The sequence below is a fragment of the Rattus norvegicus genome (genome assembly GCF_036323735.1).
Source record: "Rattus norvegicus strain BN/NHsdMcwi chromosome Y unlocalized genomic scaffold, GRCr8 chrY_unlocalized_9, whole genome shotgun sequence".
Lineage (NCBI taxonomy): Eukaryota > Metazoa > Chordata > Mammalia > Rodentia > Muridae > Rattus > Rattus norvegicus.
This window is the reverse complement of record NW_026947412.1, coordinates 299598-314359: the sequence shown is the minus strand read 5'-3', so window position 1 is coordinate 314359 and position 14762 is coordinate 299598. Positions and strand designations below refer to the sequence as shown.

At 40.6% G+C, this 14762-nt stretch overlaps 1 long non-coding RNA gene across 1 annotated transcript in view; it reads right to left on the bottom strand.

Annotated features, from left to right (window-relative positions):
- Positions 1–2802: 2802 nt before the first annotated feature.
- Positions 2803–14762, bottom strand: part of LOC134484811 (uncharacterized) — a 39227-nt gene continuing 27267 nt past the window's right edge. The window contains exon 4 of the long non-coding RNA XR_010062644.1: positions 2803–5509. This is a non-coding gene — a long non-coding RNA (uncharacterized LOC134484811). The remainder of the gene's footprint in view (positions 5510–14762) is intronic.

Sequence of the window (14762 nt, the reverse complement as noted above, 5' to 3'; positions counted from 1 at the left end):
CAATACAATTTTACATTCTGCAATTTGGGGGGTGCCTGGACTGTATTGAATTAATACTGGTTCTTGAGAATAAACCATATAGGCACCTACACCTGTTTTGGAGCTATCTCTATAAATATCTAACGCTCCAGACAAAGGCTCTGAGGCAGCGAATTTAGGAAAGATCACAGGATGTTCAGTAAAAAAAATTGTAACAAACAATCCTTAGCATAATGATTTTCAAACTCTCCATCAAAACTACATCATAATATGGCCCAGTCATCTATCAGGGCACACAATGTTTCCACCTGAGTGGTAGTATATGGTATAATTTTTTTGGACAAAATAACAATATGCTGAATACAAGATTTAACACCTAACATAGCAAGCTGTTCGACAGCAGAGGAAAAATATTCAAGGGTTTTATTCGGAGAAATATGGGGATAAATCCACAGTAGTGGTCCTTTTTGCCATAGCACTCCTGTAGGCTGACGAAAAGTTCTCAGTATACACAAAAAGAGAACCTCCTTTTCCTTTTACCTTCTTAGCATTGCTTTTTCCAGTCTTTCTTCTACTTTTCTCAAGGATGATTTTGCTTCCTTGGTTACAGCACAGGGTGATGTAACCTGAGAATTTCCTTTCAGGATCTCATAGAGTGGTTGTAAATCTACTTTAGGCATTTTAATATAGGGTCAAATTCAATTTATTCTTCCTAGTAACTTTTGAAAGTCATTTAATGTTTTTACATGATTTTTTCATCAAAAGACTGACAAAAGAATTGTAACCAGTTCACCTGGGACTTTCAGGACCTCAACAGTGGCCCTTTATCAAACTGTCTCAGAGGGCTAAAGGCCCATGGAAAAGAAAACTTTAATCTTGACCTTGGTCACAACCCCTTATTGGAGTAAGGTGAAGAGCCTATGCCAAGACTTTCACCTCTTATCATCTTAGAGCAAAGCCTGTTCTGTCTAGAAAGACAAAGTTACTCATACTCTGCTGTAGACATTTTTGAAACTACTTTAGGCACCCCCTGTCCCCAAATCTGGGGCATTTTTACCATAGGGGCAGAAACTGGCTGCTGAGGGGACAGGATCAAAGGCACTCTCCATGTTAATGATGATGAAGGGGAAAAGTAACTTAATGCTGGAGATCAAGGGGAAATGTAACTTAATGCTGGAGACTGACTCCTCTCTTGGAATAAAGCCAGCAGATAAGGCAGACTCTCTTAAGGAAGTTGTCTTAATGAGCACTCTCTTTCTGTGAGCAAATGTTGAAGGTCAGGTGTTCAACTGGGAGCAAGTGGAATTTTTTCTTCTGACCTTGTTCTTTCAGTTATGGATAAATTCCTTTCTAGTTCTTGTTTTACTTAGAGTCTTCCCCCGCCTTATGCTCAGCCTTTTCAGATTGTTCTTTCTGTAACATTTCTAACACAGCCTGTCCCTTTTCTATAGCCTGTTAACAGCATTTCTGATCTTCTAGGCAGGTATTCATTAAGTGCCAAACCGGCCCATCCTCTGTCTTTATAGTTCCTTGCTCCCAAGCAAAATTTAAATCTTTTCCCAGCTTATCTCAGCTGTCAACCATGAGATTCCCAGAGAGTTAGCCAAGGAGTAATGGCTTCGAAATCACTAAGAAATCTCTCTATAGTGCTTCTTTTTATCCTGTCTATTTCTTTCAAACAGCTCTTGAAGAGCCAGGAAAATTGGGTGAGACTGAGAAGTTTCCATGTTCACTGTAGCAGCTCCGCAGCTAGTTTTGCTCCCCCCTACTGTGTGGGCTGGGAACAAAAGCACAGATAAAACACTATGTTTCAAAAATTAACATTGGGAATCAACCAACACACCACTACTAGAGCAGGGTCCATAAAATTAAATTTCCTTCTACTACACTTACTCCTTAGCCAGAGGCCTTATCTGGGGAAATTTTATTTAAGAGTGATTTCTTCCTCAAGTTTCCTTGTCTCTTTTCCTTTTGATTTTAAGCTTACGCTGACCAACAAGCTCCTGAATAGCTGACAGGAGGGGGTGGAGTGTGAGTTTCCCACGATCTACGACCTTATTTACTATTGATTTACGAGCAGGGCAAGCTGGAGTGTTTATTTACACACCAGTTTGTAGCTCATCATTAGTGGTCTCTACCCAGCACATGTATTCATGGCCTGGATGGTGGCAATTCAAACAGTAGCAACACCACCACACAAAAAGGGTAAAAGGCAAAAGTGTTAGTACAACCCACAGAAGATCATTTGGGGAAAATAAAACTTTGCCACGTTTCACTCACCTTTTTGCCTGTAAAACAAGGCTTTCATCGTCTCTGCTTACTCCAGAGAAACTTATTTTCCCATTAGGGAAATTTTATAGTCCCTAACACACCAGAACTTGATCGACACTATCTGGGATATTTATCGTCCCTTTTCTGGGAGCTTTATGATCTCTTATCCAGGAGCTTTATCGTCCCATCAAGAAACTTCCTCACGTCACAGTCCTAAGGCTGAAAAGTTCCGAATCCACTTGAGAAAAGAGAATTTTCTTGGGTCCCCGTACAAGTTGTAGTGCCCAAGTCGTCCAGTAAGGAAGACACAACACCATTGGATTCTTCTCAACAGCCTTTTTTGCAGGAAAACCTCATTCTTGATATGGGGGACCCTGGGGAACAAAGGCACCTGACTTAAATACAAGACAGGCTGTGGTTGTAAATTTGTTCTCTGGGGATTGGTGGAGTATGAAATACCTTATTAACATGAATATTACTCCAGTCTGATAACTGCTGGAGAAATGTCACGACATGCACTTTGTAGTTGTTTATCACTAATGATCACCGGATTTCGGAGCCATCTTTAGCTTCTCCCTACATATTAGTTTGAGTGTATCTGGTATGATGTGAAGGTCCTTGATTCACTCGTACTTAAGCTTTGTACATGGTCTTAAAATGGTATAATATGCCCTCATCTTCATGCTGACTTCCAGTTCAACCAGCCCTTTTTTCGGAAAATGTTATATTTCTTCCTTTGGATGGATTTATCTCCATTGCCAAAGATCAAGTGAAAGGTTTGTGGGTTCATTTCTGGGTCTTCAATTCTTTTTCACTCTCTATCTGTCTGTTTCTCTACAAAAAACATGGAGTTTTTATCACTATTGCTCTGTAATACTGCTGGAGTTCAGGGGTGGTGGTTCCCGCAGAAGTTCTTTTATTGTTGAGGATAGTTTTAGCTATCATGGCTTTTTCTTATTCCAAATGATTTTACAAATTGCTCTTTCTCTCTCTATTAAAGAATTGAATTGTAATTTTGACGGAGATTGCATTGATTGTGTAGATTGCTTTTGGCAAAATGGTCATCTTTACTATATCAATTCTGTCAATTCATGGGCATGGAAGCTCATTGTATCTTTTGAGTTCTTCTTCAATTTCTCTCTTCAGAGACATGAATTTCTTGTCATACAGATTATTCACCTGCTTGGTAAATCTCACAACAAGATATTTTACATTATTTGGGACTATTGTGAAGTGTATGATTTCATTATTTTCATTCTCAGCTTGTTTATCCATTTAGGATAGGAAGGCTCCTGGTATGTTTGAGTTAATTTTATGCCCTGACACTTTGCTGAAGTTATTTATCAGATTAAGTAGTTCTCTGGTGGAACTTTTGGGGTCACTTAAGTATACAATCATATCATCTGCAAATAGTGATATTTTGATATCTAACCTTCCAATTGTATCCTTTTGACCTCCTTTTGTTGTCTGGTTTCTCTGTCTATGACATGGAGTCCTGTTTTGAATAAGTAGGCAGAAAGTGGTGCAGCCTTATCTAGTCCCTGATTTTAGTGAGACTGCTTCAAGTTACTCCCCATTTAGTTTGATGTTATCTAGAGGTTTACAGTATATTTCTTTCACTATGTTTAGAAATGGGCCTTCAATTCCTGATCTTTCTACGACTTTTATTCTGAAGTGTCACGTCCACCTCGGCTGGCAAGGAATACGCAACACAGTGGGATTCTTCTTAACAGCCTTTATTGCGGGATCACCTCTTTACTGATAAGGGGAACTCAAGCAGCAAAAGCGCTCGCCTTATGTAGAGAAGAGACTGTGGTTATGCTAATTGTCCTTCAGGGATTGGTGGATCATGGATCACCCCACTATTACTCTGCTACTTGTCCTTCATGGATTGGCAGAGCATGAATCCCTCATTAGCACATTCCTGTCCCATCCAACTGATGCCAGGTGCAAATTCCATGCATGAGCTGTATACAAATACCTTTGTTCACCACAGCAGGGCTCTGGATTACCTCATTATCATAAGGCCGCCCTGGCAAGTGGACAAGCCTATGCATCCTCGATAAGTCATTTACTACCACACGGGACAGGATGTCTGCGCCATCTTTGTTTTACCATGCTGCTCCCCACTTCTCCCCCTTTTTTGTTTAATAATATGAATGGTCTAGATCTGGGTGTAACATCATTCTTTTCATTGCTCCTGTCTTAGGTCATTCCTGATGATGACTCAGACTTACCCATAATTGGGTTCACATACAACCACTGGGCCTCCTGTCTCAGGTTGGACCGAACTCCAGGATATTTACCCATCTCTGGATACAATGATTCCACATGACAATGACAAAAATGATCTAGGGCGAACACTTAATCTTATAAAGAGGCCAGCCCTATGTTGGGAGAAGCACCATTTTCAAAGACGATCATAGCCTGGTAAACAACCGCTTTTTGTCTGACATGTTATCTTTTTAAATGGCCAATAAGCTAGAGACATACTCTGCATCCAAGGAGGAAAATAGCTCCCCAGGCAAACATACCTGCCCACTCCATAATAAAGGGAGAAAGCATTGGCAATCCATGACGTAAAGTCTTCAACTGTGATAGGGTCCAACCTAGTGCTGTTAAGTCAGCAATCTACATCAGCAATTGTCTTGATAGTTGCTCTGCTTTCATGGAATAGTTCCCTTTCAGATAATTCAAGATTTCTTTGCTCTGTTGAGAATGCTGAGAAAAGTTAACTTGTAAAGGAGTAATGCATAAGCCTCTATGGGAAGAAAAGCAGGACAGCTGCGTAATATGGTAAGGTGCTTCAATTTGTCCTTGAACTAAATCTATCCTTTGATTAACTAATAGGAGGCCAGATACCAAATGGGTATATTGCTCACATTAGAGCTTATATTATATTGAATATTGAAATGTGGCTCTACGCAACCAAATGCAATGCAGGGAAGAGTTCTTAAAATAAAACATAAGGTATGCGACAGAGAAAAGTTAATGGCTGCATACCATTGGGGCATTTCTCCATTTGGCAAAATACAGGGAGCATCACACAAACAGGAGGCAGAGGAAAAGTTTGGCAAAACAGTTGAATTGCTATGAACAGGCATGGGTACTGGCCAGGATCTGGCAATAGCCCACAAGATTAGTGAATCAACCTGAATTACCATTCCCAGTTATAGTAGGGTTCGTAGTCTCATCTTCAGGAAGAGCAGAAGGCAATTTTCGAGTCAAGTGCTCAGGTACAAATTGGATTTTCTTGGTTCTGCGGAAAAAGACAAACAGCTCCCCTAGACCTCGAAATCACAAGATCTGGCCCACACCATTCACCAGTTAATATTCCTTCCACTTTTCTTCTGCATTACACATAGGTGTAGTAGCAGCATGGCAATCCGTGACAGAGCGGCCATGCACGGACAAAATTAAGAAATTTAGCGTAAAAAGAGCTAATGAATGTTCTTCTTTTGGTGTTTGGCCACTGGCAAATCCCCCTTTTTGCTTTTTATAAGCCCTTTTAAGGTACAATGTGCTCTTTCCACAATTCCTTGCCACTAGGGAGTGTATGGTAATCCGGTAGTATGACAAACCTGCATTGTCTGGCAAAATTCCTTAAAGGACTTTGCTGTGTAGGCAGACCCGTTGTCTGTCTTAACACTATCAGGCTTTTCCAGGCCACCCATGTGTCTAAGCAATGACTAATGGCATTACTAGCCTTTTCACCAGTCACCAGAGTAGCATGTATAATACCAGAACAAGTATCAACAGAAAAATGAGCATATTTTAAATTTCCATATTGAAATATGTGTGTGACATCCATCTGCCAAAGTTTTAGAGGGATCAGACAACAAGGGTGAATCCCCACATGACAAGGGTGGTGAAATTGAACACAATTCTGGCAACTAACACCACATCACGAACTGTAGCCCTAGAGATGTTAAACTTTTGTAAAGGCAGGAACATGAATCTTTTGATGCAATTCTCTACTAAGATCAACTGGAGCTGCATGAAAAATAAATTCTCTATGAGTACTAGCATCCACCAAGTCGTTATTATTGTCCACAGGACCAGGCGAATTAGTATGAGCTCGGATATGTTGTATGAAAAACTTATTTTTTCTGACCCAAATCAATTTTTGTAATTCGAAAATAATTTGACATACAGTATTACTCGAAGTAATTGGCCCTGAAATTTCAAGTGAGCGTAAACTACATAAGCAGAATTAGAAATTAAATTAAAAGAATCATGAAATATTTTAAAAACTTCCAATACCATTTTATATTCTGTGATTTGGGGTGTTCCTGGACTGTACTGAATCAATACTGTTTCTTGAGAATCAAACATGTAGGCACCTACACCTGTTTTGGAGCCATCTGTATAAATATCTAATGCTCTGAGGCAGTGACCTGAGGAAAGATCACTGGATGCTCAGTAAAAAATTGTAGCAAAGGATCCTTAGGATAATGATTGTCAAACTCTAAATCATGAAGTTAGACTAAAGGGGGACAAATAACCCTATTGAAATATGGGGTTCAGAGCAAAACAAAGAATTCACGGCTGAAGAATATCAAATGGCAGAGAAACACCTAAAGAAATGTGCAACATTTTTAGTCTTAAGGCAAATGCAAATCAAAACAACACTGTGATTCCACCGCACACCAGTCAGAATGTCTAAGATGTAAACTCAGATGATAAAAGATGCTGGCAAGGATGTCAAGAAAGAGGAACAGGCCTCCATTGTTGGTGGGATTGCAGACTGGTACAACCACTCTGGAAATCAGTGCAGAGCTTCCTCAGAAAATTGGACATTTAACTACCTGAGGAACCAGCTATACCTCTCTTGGGCATATTCCCAAAATATGCCCCAACATGTAACAAAGACACATGCTCCACTATGTTCATAGCAGCCTGATTTATAATAGCCAGGAACTGGAAAGAACACAGATGCCTTCAACAGAGGAATGGATACAGAAAATGTGGTACATCTACACAATGTAATATTACTCAGCTATCAAAAACAATGACTTTATGAAATTCATAGGCAAATGGATGGAAGTGGAAAATATCATCCTGAGTGAGTAACCCAATCACAGAAAATCACACATGGTATGCACTTATTGATAAGTGGGTATTAGACCAATTACCCTAGATGCACAGAACATGTGAAACTTAAGAAGGTTGACCAAAATGTGAATGCTTTGCTCCTTCTTTAAATGGGGAACAATAATATACTTGGGAGAGGATGGGGAGGTAAAGTTTACAACAGAGACAGAAGGAACACCCATTCACAGTCTCCCACACATGTGGCCCATACATATACAGAAACCTAAGGAGATAAGAGATGATGCAAAAAAGTGAAGGCTGACAGGATCCAGATGTAGATCTCTCTTGAGAGACACAGCCAGAATACAGCAAATAAACAGGCAAATGTCAGCAACAAACCACTGAACTGAGAACGGGACACTTGTTGAAGGAATCAGGAATCAGTTGAGCTTGAAGGGGCTCGAGACCCCATCTGAACAACAATGTCAACCAAGCAGAGCTTCCATAGACTAAGCCACTACCCAAAAACTATACATGGACTGACCCTGGGCTCGAACTTCATAGGTAGCAATGAATATCCTAGGAAGAGAACGAGTGGAAGGGGAAGACCTTGGTCCTGCCAAGACTGAATTCACCATTAAATGGGATTGTTTTGGGGAGGCACTAATGAGGGAGGAAGGGGAGCTAGCACCTATATAGAAGGGGATGTGTATGGGATACGGGGATGTTGGTCGAGAAACTGGGAAAGGGAGTAACAATTGAAATGTTAAAAAACAAAATAACCAAGTTAATAAATATGGAGAAAAAAATAATTTTCAACATGTTTAATCATAAGGAAAATGCAAATCAAAACAACCCTGACATTCCACGTCACACCAGTCTGAATGGCTACAAAAAAAAAATCTCAGGTGACAGCAGATTCTGGCAAGGATATAGAGAAAAAAAAGAGCACTCCTCCATTTTTGGTGGGATTGCAGACTGGTAAAAATCATTCTTTGAGCTTCTTTAGAAAACTGGGTATTGCACTATCTATGTACCCAAGTATATCTCCCCTGAGCATATACCCAAAACATTCTCCAACATACAACAAAGACTCATGCTCCACTATATTCACAGAAGAAGAAGGAAATTACCCAGATGCCCTTCAAGAGAGGAATGGATACAGAAAATGTGATAAATCTACACAAAGGAATACTACTCAACTCTCAAAAAATGACATCATATAATTCATAGGCAAGTGGATGGAACTAGAAAATATCACCCTGAGTGAGGTAACCCAATCACAGAAAAAACACTCATGGTATGTAGTCAATGATAAGCGGATATTAACCCAAATGCTCTGATTTCCCAAGATGCACAGACCACAGGAATTTCAAGAAGGATAACTGTAATGTGGATGCTTCACTCCTTCTTTAATAGGGGAACAAGAATACCCATAGTAGGGCACAGGGTGTCAATGTTTAGAGAAGAGAATGAAGGAAAAGTCATTGGGGCCCATACATATACAGCCACCAAACTAAATAAATGGATGAAGCAGCAAAGAGTGGCAGGCTGACAGGAACTGGATGTAGATCTCTCCTGAGACACAAAGCCAGATAATGGTAAATACTTAGGCAAATGCCAGCAGCAAACCACTGAACTGAGAAACGGATCCCCGTTGAAGGAATCAGAGAAAGGCCTAAAAGAACTGAAGGGGCTTGAGACCCCATGTGAAATAACATGCCCACCAACCAGAGCTTCCAGAGACTAAGCTACTACTCAAAGACTTTACATGAACTGACCCTGGTCTCCAAAATCATAGGAATCACTGAATGCCTAGTAGGGGCACCAGTGGAAGGGGAAGTCTTTGGTCCTCCCAAGACTGAACCCCCAGTGAATGGCATTGTTGGGAGAAGGGCAGTAATGTGGGGGAGAATCGGACAGTAACACCCCTGTAGAAGGGGAGTGGGAGGGGCTAGGAAAATGTTAACATGGAAACCTGGAAAGAAAATAACATTTGAAATGTCAATAAGAAATTCTCAAGTTAATAAAGATTGAAGAAAAAAAAAAAACACTCCTTCTGGAAGAGGAGAATGTATCATTTTCCGTTCAGTATCTGTGGGAAGAATTTTGGACACTTGGGCAAATGTGGAATAACCCTATAGAACATTGGAAACATTTGGTTATTTCCGCAAAGTCCTGGGTGGATAGGAACATCTTGGGGTAAAATGGGAGATCGAAGTTCTCCATGTCTAGATAGGGAAGGATGTTGGGAACCTGGAAAGTGTGGGGAAATTACCTGTCCAAGTTTGTCAGTAGAAGAGTCAGCAGAAGGTGGGCCAGGCATAGTGTGATCTACTTTGAATCTTTCAGTGTTCTCTCCAGTACTGTGTTTTGTAGATGTTGCAGGCACTCTGGCTACCAACTCGTCAAAGTCCATATTTTCTTCAAACCCAGTAGAAATAACCCACTTTTTTTTTCATCTTCCCAAGAATGAGCACTAAAGATGCGGCCACTCTTTTTCTGGTAGCAGGATGTAAGCACATGTTCTGGTATCCCTGGTCAGTGGGTTACTCAGTGATCTGCTATCCTTGGTCAGTGAATTACTCATGCCCTCAGGAACCCTCAGAGGAAGTGGAACTGTCCATTTCTTCTTCTCTGTCAGTTCCGGTCTGTGGTCTAGGACCCCCTTACTGACTGAAGCCTTCATATGATCTTCGAGTTTCCGTAGCTTTTCTGTAGCACGAATATCAGGTTTTTTTGAATCTCTGGTCTTCATAGGGTTTTGTGCATCTGAACTTGTACCGAGTGCGTCTAAGTAGTCCGGGAGGTACAAAGTCGCTCGGGTCTCTGCTGTTCAATTGCTTCCCACACTGGTGTAGGAAGTTATAATCCGGTTGGGGGACACTGAAGGCGGTCTCAGGTGGCGAACACTGGGAACCCTTAAAGTGCTTCCCCCATTGGAGTCCGGTGTTATAATCATCTTGGGGGACTCTAAAGACGTTCCAAGGCCGAGGAGGCTGGGAAATCGGCGGTGCATGGTCAGAGGGTAAAGTCCGGGATGAAGCTCACTGGCCTCTCTCCACACATCTGGCCTTTTAGTCGTTAGGAAATTGAACAAGAAATGGCAAATGGGCTACTACTCGTGAAGTGGCAGTGAATGTACTTCCCAGTGGTGAGGAACATCAGTTGAGCTGTATCATTTGAGTATTGCTCTCTCTCCCGAGAACTTTGGACAAGTCCGGAAGGCAAAGCAGGGAAATCTCGAGTGACCATTGATCTCAGGAAACAACCAAAGCTCGAGAGGGCCTGTCCTCGAGTTAGCACGGGGCAGTAGCGAGGACTGCATGGTGCAGTCGCGAGGTCTGCACGGGGGTCGTGAGGTCTGCACCGGGAAGTCGCGAGGTCTGCAGGAGGCAGTCGCGAGGTCTTCATGGCCCAGTCAGGAGCTGCCTCACTTGTCAATTCTGCTTGTAGTAGCGGGCGATCATCCAAGCTTTCTGAATGGGGAGGATCCCTGTCGACTCTCCTCCTTTGAATCCAGAGTGCTATCTGCTCTTGTGCACACTGTCAGGGGCCAAGACAAGGGATTCTGGAAGGATCAACATGAACGGAAAGGGCAAGGAGTGCTTAAGACACTGTGCAGTCAAGCGACTCTTAAAACAGGGTAGTTTCCTGTAAACTGAAGGCCATCAGTGGTGCAGTCATGTGTCTTGGAGCCTCAAAACCGAATGTGAAAAGCTGATCCAGACCCTTGCTCCTCAGAGACTGTAGGGACTAGAAAATCACTGGTGGACTGTGTTAGGGAATGAACATGTAATAGGATATGAATAGAGCATAGAATGCGTGTGATTGATATTAGAATTCCATGTGACTTCCAGGTGTTTCTGTGATGCTTGTGACTTGGTGTTCATTATTTTTTCTTGTCCTAAAGCTCTTAATATTATTTCCATGATGATATTTTTGAAATATTGAGTATGCTACTCAATGGAATGTATTTTCTCTAGTCACATATATTGAATTTCTAAATGTCTCTTGTTATCGTACACAGTTGCCTGGCTAGAAATCCTGGGATGCATTCAATACTAGTAAGTTTATTGAACACATACTGTTCGTGTTACAAATTTTGCTTGTAATTAATTCTTTTGGTGACCCCCAAATAGATTGTAGAAATGGCTCCTGCCTTTTACAGACATATCTACAATCACCCTTGCTTGGAGAAAGGAGTTAAGTGTTATGCCTTCTTTGAATGAAGAGAAAGCCCTAAGGCTACACTCCTCAGAAAACAAGAAATCAGAAACTGTAGGAAGAAATATGCATCTAGGCAACAATAAATGTTCCAAGCTAACCTGTGCAGTAAAATAATGTATGGAAAATGCCACTCCTTTATTATTAGTATTATTAATCATTGTTTTTGTTTTCATTGCAAATATTAACCACTTTCCAGTCCCTGTTAATAAACCACCCCACAGTATACTCCTCCACTTTGTCTCTAAGAGGGTGCCTCCCCAAATCTCCCACTCATTCTTCCCTCACCCCTCTAGAATCACTCTTCTCTGGGACATCAAGCATCTAAAGGCCAAGTGCTTCCCCTTCCACTGATGTGAGATGAGGCAGTCCTCAGCTACATATGTAGGGTACCAGACCATATACATTCTATGGTTGGTTGTTAGGGCCATGGGAGCTCTGAGGTGTCTGCTTAATTGATATCGTTATTCGACCTCTAATTACAATCCCCTTCAGCTCCTTCAGGCCTTCCCCTACATCTTCCATTGGGATCTCGAGGCTCAGTTCAATGGTTGGCTGTGCTGGCAGAGCCTCTCAGAGGATAGGCATATCAGACTCCAGTTTGCAAGCAGATCTCAAGATCAGCAACAGTGTCCAGTTTGGTGTCTGCAGATCTCTGGATGGCCTTTCCTTCAGCCTCTGCTGCATTTTTGCCCTGCATTTCCACTAGACAGGGATAACTGTGATTTAATAAGAGATGGGTGAGTTGTCCCATTCTTGCACTGTGGACCGTGTCTATCTACTGCAGGTGGTGTCTTCAGGTTCAGTATCACTGTTGTTGTGTATGTTGGCTAATGTCAACAATGTTAGGTCCAGGGAACCTGTCACATCCTTAGTATCTGAGAAATTCGAGAGATTACCCCCTTACCAGTGAGTGAATGCCATGTGCCTTTATTTGTGTTAGGGTTACTTCACTCAGGATGATATTTTCTAGTTTCATCCATTTGCCTATGAATTGCCTGAAGTCATTCTATTTAATACCTCAGTACCACACCATTGTGTAAATGTACCACCTTATCTGTTTGTCTTTTGAGGGACATGTGGGCTCTTTACAGCTTCGGTCCTTTATAAACAAGGCTGTTATAAACATAGTGGTGTATGTGAACTTGTTGTAGGTTGGAGCAAGTTTTGGATATATGCCATCGAATGGTACAGCTGGGTCCTCAAGTAGTAAATACTACGTTCAATTATCTGAGGAACCTCCAGCCGGTTTCCAGAGTGGTTTAAAGAGCTTGCAATTTCAACAGTGACAGAGTGTTCCTTTCTCTCCACATCCTTGCCAGCCTCTTTTGTCACCTGACTTTTTTATCTTAGCCATTCTGAGTGGTATGAGGTAGAATCTCAGGATTGTTTGATTTGCTTTTCCCCAAGGACTAAGGATGTTGAAAATATCTTTAGGTGCTTCTCAGCCATTCAATATTCATCAGTTGAGAATTTTTGTGTTTAGAACTGTAGTCCACTATTAAATAGTGTTATTTGGTTCTCTGAAGGATAGCTTATTGAATTTTTTGTATATATTGTAGATTAGTGCTCCATCGGATATAGGATTTTTAAATATCTTTTCCCAAGATGTTAGTTGCTGTATGGAAGTAATGACAGTGTCCTTTGCCTTACAGAAACTTTGAAATTTTATGAAGTTTCATTTTTCAATTTTTGATCTTAGAACAAAAGACTTTGGTGTTGTATTCAGGAAATTTTCCCCAATTCTAAAGTGTTCAAGGCTTTTCCCTGCTTTTTCATCAGTTAGTTTCAGTGTATCTGGTTTTATTTGGAGGTCTTTTTTTAATTTTTTTATTAACTTGAGTATTTCTTATTTACATTACCAGTGTTATTCCCTTTCCAGTTTTCCAGGCAAACATCCCACTAATCCCTCCCCCTCCCCTTTATGGGTGTTCCCCTCCCCACCCTCCCCCCATTGACACCCTCCCCCAACAATCACATTCACTGGGGTTTCAGTCTTACCAGGACCAAGTGCTTCCTGTTCCACTGGTGATCTTTATGTGGAGGACTTTAATCCACATTTACTTAAACTTTGTACAAGGAGATAAGAATGGATTAATTTGCATTCTTCTACATTCTGCCCTTCAGGTGAAACAGCACAATTTTTTAAAAAATGCTATCGTTTTTTCCACTGAATGGTTTTAGATCTTTTATCAATTTCCAAGTGGCCATAGCTGTGTGGGTTCATTTCTGCATCTTCAATTCTATTCCATTTATTTACCTGCCTGTCTCAATACCAATACATTACAGTTTTTCATCACCATTGCTCTGTAACACAACATGAGCTCAGGGATGGTGATTTCCCCAAAATGCTTTTATTTTTGAGAATAGTTTTCTCTATCCTGGGATTTATTTTATTCCAAATAAATTGGCAAACTGTCATTTTTATGTCTGTGAAGAATTCACTTGTAATATTGATGGGGATTGAATTGAATCTGTAAATTGCTTTTGGCAAAATGGACATTTTCACAACATTTGTCCTGTCAATACACAAGCATGGGAGATCTTTCTAATTTCTGAGACCTTCAATTTAATTCTTCAGAGACATGTGTTCTTGTCATATATATCTTTCACTTGCTTGGTTAGAGTCACACTGAAGTATTTCATATGCTTTTTGACTATTGTCAAGTGTGTCATTTCTGTAATTTCTTTCTCAGTCTATTTCTCTTTTGAGTAGAGTACTGATTTGTTTGAATCAATTTTTTACCCTGCCACTTTGCTAAAGTTGTTTATTAGGCTTATAAATTCACTGGTGGAAATTTTGGGGCCAATTAAATATACTACCACATCATCTGCACATAGTGACATTTTGAATACTTCATTTGCAATATTAGTCTGTTTACCTACATTTGTTGTCTAATTACTCTGGCTAGGACTTCGAATACTATATTGAAAAGGTAGGGAAAGAGTGGGTGTCCTTGTCTAGTTCCTGATTTTAGTGGGATTGCATTAAATTTCTCTCCATTTAGTTTGATGCTGGCTACTGGTTTGCTGTATATTGCTTTTACTGTGCTTCAGTATGGTCCTTGAATTTAAGATATTTCCAAGACTTTTAACTGTAAAATGCTTTCTCAGCATCTAATGAGATAATTAATTGTTTTCTTTTCTTTGAATTTGTTTTTATAGTGGGATTAGTTTGATTAGTGATCAGGTTCTGTATATTAAACAATCCCAGTATCTCCAGGATGAAGCCTACTTGATCATGATGGATG